General features: G+C 40.0%; 1 protein-coding gene and 1 long non-coding RNA gene across 2 annotated transcripts in view; both read right to left on the bottom strand.

Moving 5' to 3' along the window:
- Window positions 1–13,551, bottom strand: part of LOC126976042 (uncharacterized) — a 144,064-nt gene that overhangs the window by 88,417 nt on the left and 42,096 nt on the right. The window lies entirely within an intron of this gene.
- Window positions 3,847–13,107, bottom strand: LOC126976218 (uncharacterized). Its single transcript, XR_007731866.1, has 4 exons — window positions 13,067–13,107; window positions 12,035–12,079; window positions 7,045–7,119; window positions 3,847–3,882 (listed from the first exon to the last, which is right to left on the bottom strand). It is a non-coding gene; the product is annotated as an uncharacterized LOC126976218 (long non-coding RNA).

Below are 13,551 nucleotides of genomic sequence, written 5' to 3'. Positions count from 1 at the left end.
TATATCTTCAATATACTTTCCAATTTAATAGATGACAAGAATTAATAAGAAAAATAAAATCGATCTGTTGTTATCCCCACTAATTATTTTTTCCGGTAGATAAGGTCGACGGACGCTAGTCTTGTGCTTGTCAACAGCTGGTGCCCTGTACCACGAAACTCTGACGGCGTAACGATAAACGACACCAACCTTCAGATTGCAATAATGAAGCGACAGTCGCTATTCCAATAAGTTTCATAATATTTATAAGCTCTCAGCAAACTATTTGCCTCTTCTTTAATAGATTATTTTAATTGGAAAAAACAAGTCAACTGCAGTACTAGTGTTCCTTAAATTTTTGTTTACTTTTGGTACAGTTTGCAGAAAGGCACCAAGGAGTGAAAAATATTTCAACCACTTATACATTTTCTCTAAAACGCTGGTGAGAGCGAACTGGTGTCTTGTGTTGTAACAACAGATACATTATGATGCAGTAGTTTTAAAATATTTCCTGCCAGACCTGTTAGACTTCGTTAGCAATACTTTATCATACTAGTACCCTTCCTCTGTTGTTTTCAGGGTAGTAACTCATCCGTCTTTTTCGCTAGCTTACCCACAAATTAGCTAACTGCTTCTCACTCTTTCAATCCAAAACCATCCAGGTTAAAGCCAATTTCAGTGACTATAATCACAGAAGGTATGTTCTGCAGTAATTTTAGTATATGCAGTGTTTAACGTTTCATCTATTCCTGTAATGTTTTTAAGCTCTGCCAATACACTGTCATGTCTCTACCTCTCACATTTCACATCTCTCACATCTTGTAGTATATTAACTAATATAAAAGATATAGATACATAACGCAGTGATGATCTAAGTTATATTAAATTTAATTTTCATAAGTAATTAAAAACATACGTTCGTGATGATAATTATTACATTAATACTTACATTTACTTTAATTTGGAGGTTTTGTCCCGTTTTGTGATCCTTCATCATAAATTGTCAATAAGTTAAATGGTAGATTTTGTATCATTCAAACAAAAAAGTGTAGAATAGAAATATATTTATTTACCATAGGGAGTGATAATAAAATTGCATGAAGGTGTTCAAAGACTACATGTCTTTGAATGTGATTTTGAACCCCTTGAAAACGTTGGGTTGATTAGAAACTTTGCACACTTTTGCCAAAGTTTGTGCCAAAGACCAAGGCGCGTCCTTAAACATACGCATAGCTAAAAGTTGATCATTCGTTGCTACGACACGACAAAAAACATAAAAATAAATAATAATGCGTATATCGGCGTGTGCCCAAGCCTTTTTAAATAATATTTTTTTGCTTATAACATTTCCTAAGTCAAAATCATTGAAAATTATTTCTTACAAGTTTGTTTGGTTCTACTTAAGTTACTTACTTACTTTTAGTTTTTTAAGTAGTCATTTTAAAAGTATTTACTTACGGTAACTCTCGCAAGTCCATCGCTGGTCAAATTCTACAAAAAAGGCACTTAAATTTAAATATCCAACTATATCATAAAATATACGCTACATATTTCTGTCTGAACGCGATAAAGTCAAAAACTTCCCAATGGACTCTGTAGTTTTTGAGTTTATCGCATATAGTGAGTATACTCTAGTCTTGAAGTTCTCTTAGTCTTATTTGGGAAAACTGGAGCCGGTAATTAATTCCACAAAGTGGCTGAGCTAGGCAAGAAATATCTCACAAGCCGCGTGGTTGTAGAATGACACACATGATGTGGTTGGAATTTTCCATTTTGACGTAATATCCGGTGGTGAAAGTTGAGTACTCATGCAAACCGGACTTACAAAAAGTATTTAGAATTCGAACAAATACATTTATTTAAATTAAATAATGATGGATATGTAAAGTCGTGGCTTAAAATAAGCCTACAAAATCACTTACAGAATTCATTGGAACCCACTGGATTGGCGCTCGAAAATCATCCTGCAAAAAGCTTTTGATCAAATACAAAGACTGTCACATCAAAGATTCAAACCCTTATCAAGGACCTGTCGTGGATAAGGATATGTACCATCAACTGAACATTGGTTTTCTATGAAATACTGAGGCATTTTTTACAGCCCTGTAGAATTATGCTATTGCGACAATACGCTTAATAGCCGTATGTCATTTAATAATGCCGATATAAAAATAGTTCGAAGTCAGTATAAGCTTATTGTTAACATAACTTTCCCATTTTCGGATAATTTCTATCGTAATTCTCGAATAGCGGATACTATAATTTTAATCCAATTTCTGCTTTTGGCATTTCTATAACTGGTCTTTGGGACGTTTTGTTGTGCTCGTTTTTCAAACTCTCTGTGAAATGACTAATTCTTATTTATGGCTTGGGAATAAATATAATTGATTCATAATTGATTGACGGATAATACAATCTGGATATTTAATAATCTTAAGCTAGAGATTAGATATTGAAATACATATTCAGGACTGATTGACGGATTGCAAAATCTTGCCGATATTCAATAATCTTAAACTAGAGATTGGATATTGAAATACAGATTCAGGACTGATTGACGGATTGCAAAATCTTGCCGATATTCAATAATCTTAAACTAGAGATTGGATATTGAAATACAGATTCAGGACTGATTGACGGATTGCAAAATCTTGCCGATATTCAATAATCTTAAACATGAGATTGGACATTGAAATACAGATTCAGGACTGATTGACGGATTGCAAAATCTTGCCGATATTCAATAATCGTAAACTAGAGATCGGATATGGAAATACAGATTCAGGATTGATTTACGGATAGTAAAATCTGGATATTGAAAAATCTTAAACTATAAAGTGGGTATATTGGATATTGAAATGCATGATCTCATGATGATGTCGCAGACATGTTATTAAATAATATAGCCAATGGCTAACGTGTTCGTTAAATGCCGATCATCAATGAAATGGTAGGAAACCCAGAAGAAAAACGAACTAGCTTAGTCGTTTTACGCACCTTTTAACGAGTTGCTTGACGCCGTTTAGGTATTTTGCTGAAGTTAATGTTAGGCTTTTCATTCCAGTTCAGTTTATTATTATTCCTTATCCTTAAGACAAATCAAAACGGATAAAGAATTGGAGAGAATAAATCAGAAAGAGGTTTCTGTAGTAGTATAGAACAACTGGAAAGTCAATATGATGCTGCCAGAGAGAGCCACAGAGAACAAAGAGATAGTTAATGCAATATCCCGCCAGATAATGTCTTGTATCTTGCTGCTTCGCCTGCAGAAGACAGCAGAAGCTGTCGCAAATATGTCAGTCTCAGTGAGTCTTAAATCTTTGTGCCGTTTGGTGTCGAGAAACTTGGCCCGTGGGACCCAGAGGCACGGAAAATGTACAAATACTATCTTCTCGCCTCAATAGGGCTAATGGCAACCCAAGCGCTGGCAGCTATTTCGGTTAACGGATCAGCCTAGCTATCCAAAGTGGAAATGCTGCCAGTATTCTTGGTACGCTTCCCCGTAATGATAGTTTTAATTTAATGTAATCATAGTATTGTAAATATAGATATAAGATTTGTTTTGTTTGATGAAATTATCACCTATTATCTAATATCTTACCACCGAAGGAATCTTATTCTCCGAGCTTTGTTTCGGCGTTGTCTGTGAATGAAATTATCATATTAAATAATTAATAAAGTTATTTTTTTTAAGGAATTTGAATTAAAGTAGAAGTATTTTATTAAAAGTTTATGTAATTATTTAAATTGCTTGAAATTAATTAGTAATGGTAATGTTGAATTTGACTTTATCCGTAACAATAACAGCTAATAAGATTAACTCAGCCTTAGAATAGTCCTATTAGATTATCTAAACAACAAACTTACAAACATAACTGCTGGTGGATGGTTTTCGTAAGGCAGCTGAAACAAAATGTCACTCAGATTTCAACCATAATTTATTCTAACTCAAAACATAACCATTATTTCATATAGGTATGTTTAATTAACATATACATAATGTATTGAATAAGGCGTTACTTTGCGGAAATCCATAACTATACAAATTATTTAAGTTTTCTTTAGTGTTAATTCCGCCAATATTTGTCTTTAAAACAATTCGACACGTGTTTCGCCTCTACACGAGGCATCCTCAGGACGTGTTGTCTCGCCAAAATCTGGCACGAGACTGAATCAAATGAGCCGGAAGCCGCTCTTTTATACCCTCGTCCCATGAAATGACGCGTTGTGATTGGTCGGCTGTTGTGACGTATTACCCCCGGAAGAGACACATAACAAAGGTGATGGGACTAAATTTGTTTGTTCATTCAACAATGTAAACATAATGTTATTTTTGTGTTTTATTATTTCTAATTGCTCCAACACATTTAAGCGAAATCCTTTTTCACATGTATGCAAAATATTAAAATTATTATTGTTTCTGAGTGAGTGACCTGTATCAATTAAATGTTTCGCGAAGTTTGATTTTTCGGGATGATTATTCGTAAATGCGGCAATATGTTCCTTTAATCTAATTTCGAAATTTCGACCTGTTTGACCTATATATACCCCGTTACAAGTGTCACAACTTAGTTTATAAACGCCGGATTTTTCTGAATTATTTAATCGATCTTTGCCATTACATATTCGACTGACATTGTGATTCGTTCGGAAGGACACATTAATATTGTTTTTCTTAAATATTTTAGCTATTTTATCCGATATTGGACCAATATATGTCAAACTACCCACATATTCAGTATTTGATTGTGGTGGGACGGGAATGTCAGTCGAATATGTAATGGCAAAGATCGATTAAATAATTCAGAAAAATCCGGCGTTTATAAACTAAGTTGTGACACTTGTAACGGGGTATATATAGGTCAAACAGGTCGAAATTTCGAAATTAGATTAAAGGAACATATTGCCGCATTTACGAATAATCATCCCGAAAAATCAAACTTCGCGAAACATTTAATTGATACAGGTCACTCACTCAGAAACAATAATAATTTTAATATTTTGCATACATGTGAAAAAGGATTTCGCTTAAATGTGTTGGAGCAATTAGAAATAATAAAACACAAAAATAACATTATGTTTACATTGTTGAATGAACAAACAAATTTAGTCCCATCACCTTTGTTACGTGTCTCTTCCGGGGGTAATACGTCACAACAGCCGACCAATCACAACGCGTCATTTCATGGGACGAGGGTATAAAAGAGCGGCTTCCGGCTCATTTGATTCAGTCTCGTGCCAGATTTTGGCGAGACAACACGTCCTGAGGATGCCTCGTGTAGAGGCGAAACACGTGTCGAATTGTTTTAAAGACAAATATTGGCGGAATTAACACTAAAGAAAACTTAAATAATTTGTATATACATAATGAATAGGTCGAGCAGGAACTCTTTTCGCAAAGTATGTATTCACCAGTATTTACCAGTGGGAGGCTCCTTTGCACAGGATGCCGGCTAGATTATGAGTACCGCAACGGCGCCTATTTCTGCCGTGAAGCAGTAATATGTAAAGGGCGCTTTAGGTAGTGAAATTACTGGGCAAATGAGACTTAACATCTTATGTCTCATAGTGATGAGCGCAATTGTAGTTCCACTCATAATTTTTGGGTTTTTCAAGAATACTGAGTGGCACTGCATTGTAATGGGTAGGACGTATCAATTACCATCAGCTGAAGGACCTGCTCGTCTCGTCCCTTATTTTCATAAAAAAAACCCATAACTTGTAATAAAATCTCTTTGGCTGCACTATTTTTAGTCTGGCTGACATTATAAAGGTTACATTTTAATAAAAGAAACAAAATAGTAAATGTGTCCAGCTATCACTACACTCACCCTGATGAAGGACCTCCGAATAGTCCAAAACTAGTCGGTACCAACACCAAGGAATCGCGAATAAAGCCAATTTAAATAATAAAAAGTAACTAATATCTCACGAAAGTTAAAATAAACTTTTAATTAAATATCTAATTAAATATAATAATATCATTAAGGTAAGGTATAGCCAAAGTTATCCTCTGCTACCAGGGTTTAAATTAATGTAAAATAAATCAATTTCAAACTATAATTAACCGACTTCAAACGTAACTAAAAGAACAATTATTTTCGTATTTTCTTTGAATAACGCGAGTGTTCCACACTTAAATAAAACCCTTTTAAAAAAAGGTTGTTATTATTATCTATTTTAGCCATCTCGACTTTTCGTAACCTAGAGCATGTTTTCAGGGGGACTGCGATTGACAGATAGTCTAGATAGTATTTGTCATATTGGTCATTATAAACTTTAGCGCCATTTGCTGCCTCGGAGGTGGTATTTGCTGTTGACAGATGGTTTTTGGCAACATTTTGCGTGCTTTGGAAAGGTCAGGAAACGTCGGGTTGGCTAAAATAATAATAAAAAAATATGTGTGAATTAATAACAAATGAATAGTGAGCCATACAGAGGAATTTAACACATTAAAGGTGCCTCTTTGTTTCTGTTTTTGAGACTGACTCTGTAAATTTAAATAAGGCACCAAGAACAATGTATGTAATTATAATTAATAATACTTAAATGAAATAAATGAAACGAAATTCGTTCTCTGCACCCTCGAGAACCTCAGATACGATATTCATATTGAAATCATAATTTTGCGCGGGGGCCATCTTGGATTTAAAAATGATCTCATATTCGTTCTCTGCACCCTCGAGAAACTCGGATACAATATCCATATCGTAGAAATCATAGTTTTAACCAAAATAATACTTTTATAAATAAGAGCTGGCAATGGCACCTTTATCGTATCGCTTTTTCGTTTCATCGAGTCTCAAATCACATCGATTCTAAAGAAGTTTTAATTCAAAAATGTAACTTTTACGCAAAAACTATTGTAAAAACACAGTTACAATTACATGCGTTTAAAAACTTTAAAAAGTGTTTTATTTAAAAAGCCAGTCTGTAGAATATGAAGTTTAAAAAAGAATGAGTCTCACAGCAACTAGCCTAGACACAGCTAGGATATGACGTGGTTATCTAAATAAATATTGTAAACTTTGTCTTTACAATATTAGTGATTCACTTTGGACTCACATCATCAGGTAGGTTCATGAAGTCCCGTTGTGTTTTATAAAGCGGTGACATTTTCTTATCAAATTCATCTAAGGCCTGTGTGAAAGAAAAATGTATTGAAAAGGGGTGCACTTAGGGGTAGATATATGTATATTGGTTTTATGGTAAAAGTATTTATTTACTTAAGATACTAAATTAATCTATGATACTTGGTAAATAACTATAATTAATGGTTCTATTTGTGAGTACGCGGTTTTCTACTATTAATTGGTTAAAATAGTTAAAATGGTTACTCGGACCAGTCCTGTAATGGTTATAGACAAATGGTTAATGGTAACTAGGACCGGACCGACCAATGGTTACTCGCGTACTGCATCTCTACTATGCATTGGTAATAAATAATAATGATTGAAATGGTTACTCGGGCCGGTCCTGTAATGGTTAATAGTAACTAGGACAGGCCCGATCAATAATCACCCGCGTACTGCCTTACTAAAGGCAACACATGGTTTTATTACAATTCATTTTATCTACTAAGCAATATTTATAATATAATGCTGTTTTTTGGATTTACTTCGAACATGTATTATTAATCTAAATAGTATTAACATAAAGTGGAATGACCTTCATACGAATAGTCTTATAGGCTTAACACATGGTTGGATTTGGTACGGCCGGACCAAATCCAATATTATATTCATAGAAACACAAGAAAATTTTCAAGACGTGACGTCACCTCTCCCCACTTACAGCCGTAGCAGAACAGTTGGTGATTATTCGTTCCTTGTTTGTCGTCGGACTGTGAACATCTCTCAGAAACTCTGTCCGTTTTCGTATTGATTGTTTGTAGTGAGTAGTTATTTAAATTGTGTTGACAGAGACAGGTGGACAGAGTGAAGACGTCTATAAAAGGCGACGTCTCCCTAGCGTCGACAGATACCTAAGCGAACTGGAGAAAAGTAGTATTATCTCTTGGTTCAGCTATTCGCTGCCGGCGGAGAAAAGCGCGAAGTTCGCAATACAAGGGCTACCTGCGACATCTGAGCCCAATGAAATTGAAGAGGAGTTAGGCGGGCTCGGCTTCGAGCCCGAATGTGTGAAGAGGATACGGGCCAGACAAGGGCGTCCGGGCTGTATCTTCTTCGCAATAATGAAGAGGACGCCCAATCTTACGCCCGGCATATTTGAGATTAACGAGCTACTGTGTATGCCTGATGTAAAATTCGAAGCCTGGAGATCAAAGAGGGGGCCGGCACAATGCCACAGGTGCCAGCAGTTCCGTCATTCATCGCATGGGTGTCACAGACCACTGGCCTGCGTGCGTTGCGGTGGGGAACACACAGCGAAGGACTGCCCCCGCTTACTCTCGGAACCCGCAACCTGTGCAAATTGCGGGGGTCCTCAATGCCCTGATGAATGATGCAACTCTCGATGCCCTGTTTTCAAGGAAGAATTAAGAAATAAGAAAGCAGGGCCAATCGCCAAGAAGCAAAAAAATCGGCAAAAAGGCCAAGCACCCCCAGCCAGCCCGGGAGCCAGCTCCAGCGGTGGAGCAGCCTAAGGAGGCAACAAGCCTTATGGCCCCGACAAACGAGGCGATACCCAGGCGCCAAGCACCACCCACGGTTGCTGGGGCCAAAAAGAAAAAGAAGAAGAAGGCCAAAAAGAAGGAAAAGAGGAGCCTAAATGAGAAGCCGGCAAATGAAGAGGCCAGGTTCGGGACAAGGCCTCAAACCACGGCCACAAAGAAGCCAATGAAGGGCAAGAAAGACCTAATGATGAAGGCCGCTATGGAGATCTTCCAAACGGTCATTCTTGCACTTCAAAAGGAAGATGATGTGGCTTCAGTCATCCTCAGCGGGATGAACAAACTAATGGATATAATAACCGCATAAATGGACAACTCGCTGAGAATTATTCATTGGAATATTAGAGGCATTAAGAAGAAGCTGCCATTGCTGAAGAACCTCCTTCGAGACCAGAACATAGACATCGCCCTCATCAGCGAAACACTGATGTCGAGGGCGGACACACTTCGGGTCTCAGGCTTCATCACTTACTGCAAGGATGAAGTCGGCGAGCGTTGTCCGTACAGGGGATTGGTCGAGCTCGTCAGGAGGGGGTTGCTTCACCAACTGCTCCAGATGGTGGACCTGAATAGTCTACAAGCCCTCGGTGTTGAGCTCCAGATCAGCGGCCAGGACTTGCGCATTTTCGCCATTTACAGGCCGGCAAACGGAAGGCTCGTCCCCGGAGACGTGCGACAGTTACTTAACTCCCCGAAAGCAACTCTCGCCGCCGGGGACCTGAACTTCAAGCACCCTGCCTGGAATGCCAGAATGGCCAACACCTTGGGCAGAACACTTTTTAACGACTCCTTACAACACGGATACGAGGTCCACGGCCCGGAGGTTCCAACCCACTACCCGGACAACCATGAATACCTTCCAGATGTGATTGATTTCACTGTCCTCAAGAACTTGGACTGCCAGCTGACTCAGGAAACTATTATCGATGAGCTTCTGTCAGACCACCTTCCAGTCCTTCTTACCATAACCGCCACCACAACGCGAGCACCATCACGACCATCACGCCGGGTCACTGACTGGAAGGTGTTCGCGGAAGAGTTGGCAGCCAACACTCCATCCCGGAAGTTAGAGACAGCTGCCGACGTCGAAGCCCTCGCCGTGGACCTCACGGGGAGTATCCAGCGGTCGCTGGCCAGCGCGACAAAGGAGACCGAGTCCAGAAAGATAGAGTTGCCTGCAAGACTGCGGCAACTCATCCTCGAGAAACGAGCTTTAAGCTGACCAGATGCCCAACACTCAAGACTCGTCTTAATAGGCTGGGCAGCCTAGTCAAGAAGAAGCTCGAAGAGGATGCCGCCGAGAGCTGGGAGGAAACGATTGGCGAGGCCGCAGATGATGTATCAGTTCTTCATCGTCTGTGCCGCCAAATCACAAATCTAGCAGCTCGCCCGCTGCGTCATCCTGACGGAGCCTTGAGATACGCAGCGGCAGAGCGTGCCGACATCTTGAGAGAGAGGTCGCCGAATATCTAGAACGGCCGGTAGAGGCACTAGAAGATGCGCTGTTCTTCTCCCCAACTAAAGTGAGAAGCTGCATCCTTCGGACGAGGCCCAAAAAAGCCCCGGGCGCGGATGGTATCACAAACGCCGCCCTGCGCCATCTGCCGCGTCAAACCATCGCGGCGATGACGCGACTCTTCAATGGCATCCTGCGCTCGAGGTACTTTCCAAATATCTGGAAGGAAGGCCTCGTCATTATGATCCCGAAGCCGGGGAAAGACACCGCACTAGCACATAGCTACCGGCCCATCACTCTTCTGGCGACCCAGTCTAAGATATTCGAATCTCTTCTGCTGTCACTCCTAAGACCCTACATAGATCTAAGGGAAGAACAGTTTGGATTTCGCGCTGAACACAGCACCACGCTCCAGCTGTCCAGGGTACTGCACACCCTCACCGCTTCTCTCAACAAAAGAGAGAAAGCTGTGGCAGTATTCCTGGACATGGAGAAGGCGTTCGACCGTGTTTGGCATACTGGACTCGTGCACAAGTTAGCTGCAACCTCGACACCTCCCCGCCTGGTGAGGATAGTCGCCAACTTCCTTGAAAACCGTCGGTTTCGAGTAAGGGTAGAGGATGCAATTTCAGCTTCCAAGATTATCTCTGCTGGTGTACCGCAAGGGAGCTGTCTGTCTCGCCTTCTCCGTGAAGATGCAGCGCCAGCTGGACACGATGCCAGAATGGCTCAAGAAGTGGCGGATATCGGTGAACGTTGGCAAAACCCAGGCGCTCGCGACTGGGTGTGTGCACACTGGCCAGCATAGGTTGCAGCTAAACGGACAGGACATTTCGTGGTCCCCGACGGTAAAGTACCTCGGGGTCACCATCGACCGCCGGCTCAACATGAACGAGCACGTCACGAAGACCATCGCGTCGACAAACGTCGCGATGGCCTTACTTCGTCCAGTGCTCTCCTCAAGCCTCCCTCTGAGGGTGAAGGTCTTGGTGTACAAGACCCACCTACGCAGCCGACTCACGTACGCCGCTCCTGCATGGTACCCGCTCGTGAATCTAACTATCCGGAAAAGGTTGCAAACCGTTCTGCAGAACAAGATCCTCCGCCGCATCACGGGCGCACCATGGTACGTGAGGAACCAAACAATCCAGAGGGACCTAAGAGTCGAGGGCTTGGACGACTTCACTCGTCGTCTCGCCGTCAACATGTTCGCGCGTGCCGACTTGTCCGATCTCCATCATCTGCGAGATCTGGCCCCCTGGCACGCGCGGCCACCTGACAGCCGCCGCTACCCACGCGATCTCGTGCGGGACGAGGATGAAGAGTGACGTGTTTGCGCGCGGCTCGGCTGATCACCCTCCCTCTTCTTCGGGGCTGATCGTCAAGGCCCGCGCAAACCGGCAACAATCACCGGATCTCAGCTGAGGGAACAGGCACTCCTTCAGCTCCAAAAAGATGACCACAAAGGGGGGCATCGGCTCCCCCAACATATATACCATAAATTAAAGAAGACGACCGCAGAGAGCAACGACTCTCACCCCCAATGACCCGCTCGTTTCAACGGGCGGCGAGTGATCCTTGCTGCAGGTGACGAAAAGTCCTGATCAGCATTCCCCCACCGCGCCCATGTGGGCGCGGCGAGAGAAGACGCGTCGACACATTTTCGCTGCAACCGTTGACTAGTTAGTACGTTACTCTGTCCGATTTCTATTCGAATATTAGTCTTTGTGTTGTTTGAAATTTATACTTAGAAGCTTAAAAACCCTTTTTAATCTTATTTCCTAATTATATATTACATAACAATATTAGCTGTCTTAATTTTGTATTTCAGAAGGTATACCAGAATTCAGAATATACCCTTCTCGTATCCTCAGTTTTCATGATATGAAACATAGAAACGCATTAATTTTTATTATAGATTTACAAGAATTGCTTGCATTCGATATGATAACGATACAACAACTTACAGCATATTTCTTCAAAGTGGAGTCCAAGGTGTTTCTCGGAGGAATCTATCAATAAAACAAGTAGTTGAAGAATTTTGGCTAAAAAGGTAATTGGAGATAAAAATACTAGTAGCTCATTATTATGATTTATTTATTGGTAATCAACAGCGTTCCAGTAATTATAATATAAACCACGGACTAGTAAAAAAATAAGGACTCCGTGTCACCTTACATAACAGTGTAGCACCAAAACAAGCCGATTAACGTGTAAATACATAAATTCAAATTCAAATTCAAATATTTTTATTCAAAATAGGATGTGAAATCACTTACTGAAAGTCAAAAAAAAAAACTACCACCCATTCCGAAGTGAATGCCTCAGGCCTGAGAAGAATGGGCGCAACAAACTCAGCGGCCTTTTTTTTCATCAAAAATATGTTTTACAATTAAAGTAACATTTACAAAGTAACATTGTACAATTAAACTTATTATTTAATAGCCTGAGGGTGGTCGCTGCATTACCAATCTGTGGTATCATTAAGAAAGTCATTTATGTTATAGTAACATTTACCACACAAACGTTTTTTAACAATTCTTTTGAATAACGTAATACTTTTGTTTTGAACATTTTCTGGGATCTTGTAAAAGCATATACATCGCCCCACAAAAGACTTACTTACTCGACTTAGCCGAGTAGTAGGCATCATCAGTTTATGTCTGTTCCTGGTGTTAACATTATGGTTATGACAGTTTCTGGCATATTCACTTATGTGCCTATGAACATACATTACATTATCAAGAATATATTGAGATACAAAAATAGAACTGAAGTACTAACGTTTGGTTGACCCATATTTGGCCAGCGACCCATCTGTGAAAAAATTCCTTGTTCAGATATTATGAATGTTTGAAACTACCGGGATTCGAACCCGGGATCTTTAGCTCAGTAGGCATTGTCAATAACCACTGGACTATGTCAGTCGTCGGGACAAAATATTTACATAAATTAATTGCTAATAGTACTTCCGTTAGTAATAAAAAAATAGTACTCACGCCAGGATTCGGCTGGCTCTGGCCGTATGGAGGCCTACGATTTAACTAAAAACATAAAACAATTACAATATTAATATTATGCAGAACGACGGTTTTTTTTTAAAGCCTTCTAAATACATTCAGATTTCTTGTCATGCTGTGAACAAATCAATTCGAAAATATTTTTATTTCATAGGTAAATCATATTACACTAGAAATGTGTAATGTTTTTTACGTACAGCTCATTCGGATGGCAGATTTCGTAAGAGAAGAATGAGTTAGAAACTCTAAGGTTGTTTTTTTCAAAACGATTAATTTTTTTCGTGGAAAAGGAGGACAAACGAGCGTACGGGTCACCTGGTGTTAAGTAATCACCGCCGCCCACATTCTATTGCAACACCAGAGGAATCACAGGAGCGTTGTCGGCCTTTAAGGGGTGTACGCGCTTTTTTGAATGTCGTATCGTATCGTAATAATAACGATTAACAACATGGATGATTAAAACG

This window comes from Leptidea sinapis, chromosome 39 (genome assembly GCF_905404315.1).
Source record: "Leptidea sinapis chromosome 39, ilLepSina1.1, whole genome shotgun sequence".
NCBI classification, from domain to species: domain Eukaryota; kingdom Metazoa; phylum Arthropoda; class Insecta; order Lepidoptera; family Pieridae; genus Leptidea; species Leptidea sinapis.
Note: the sequence above shows the minus strand (reverse complement) of the source record. Positions and strands in the feature narration are given on the sequence as shown.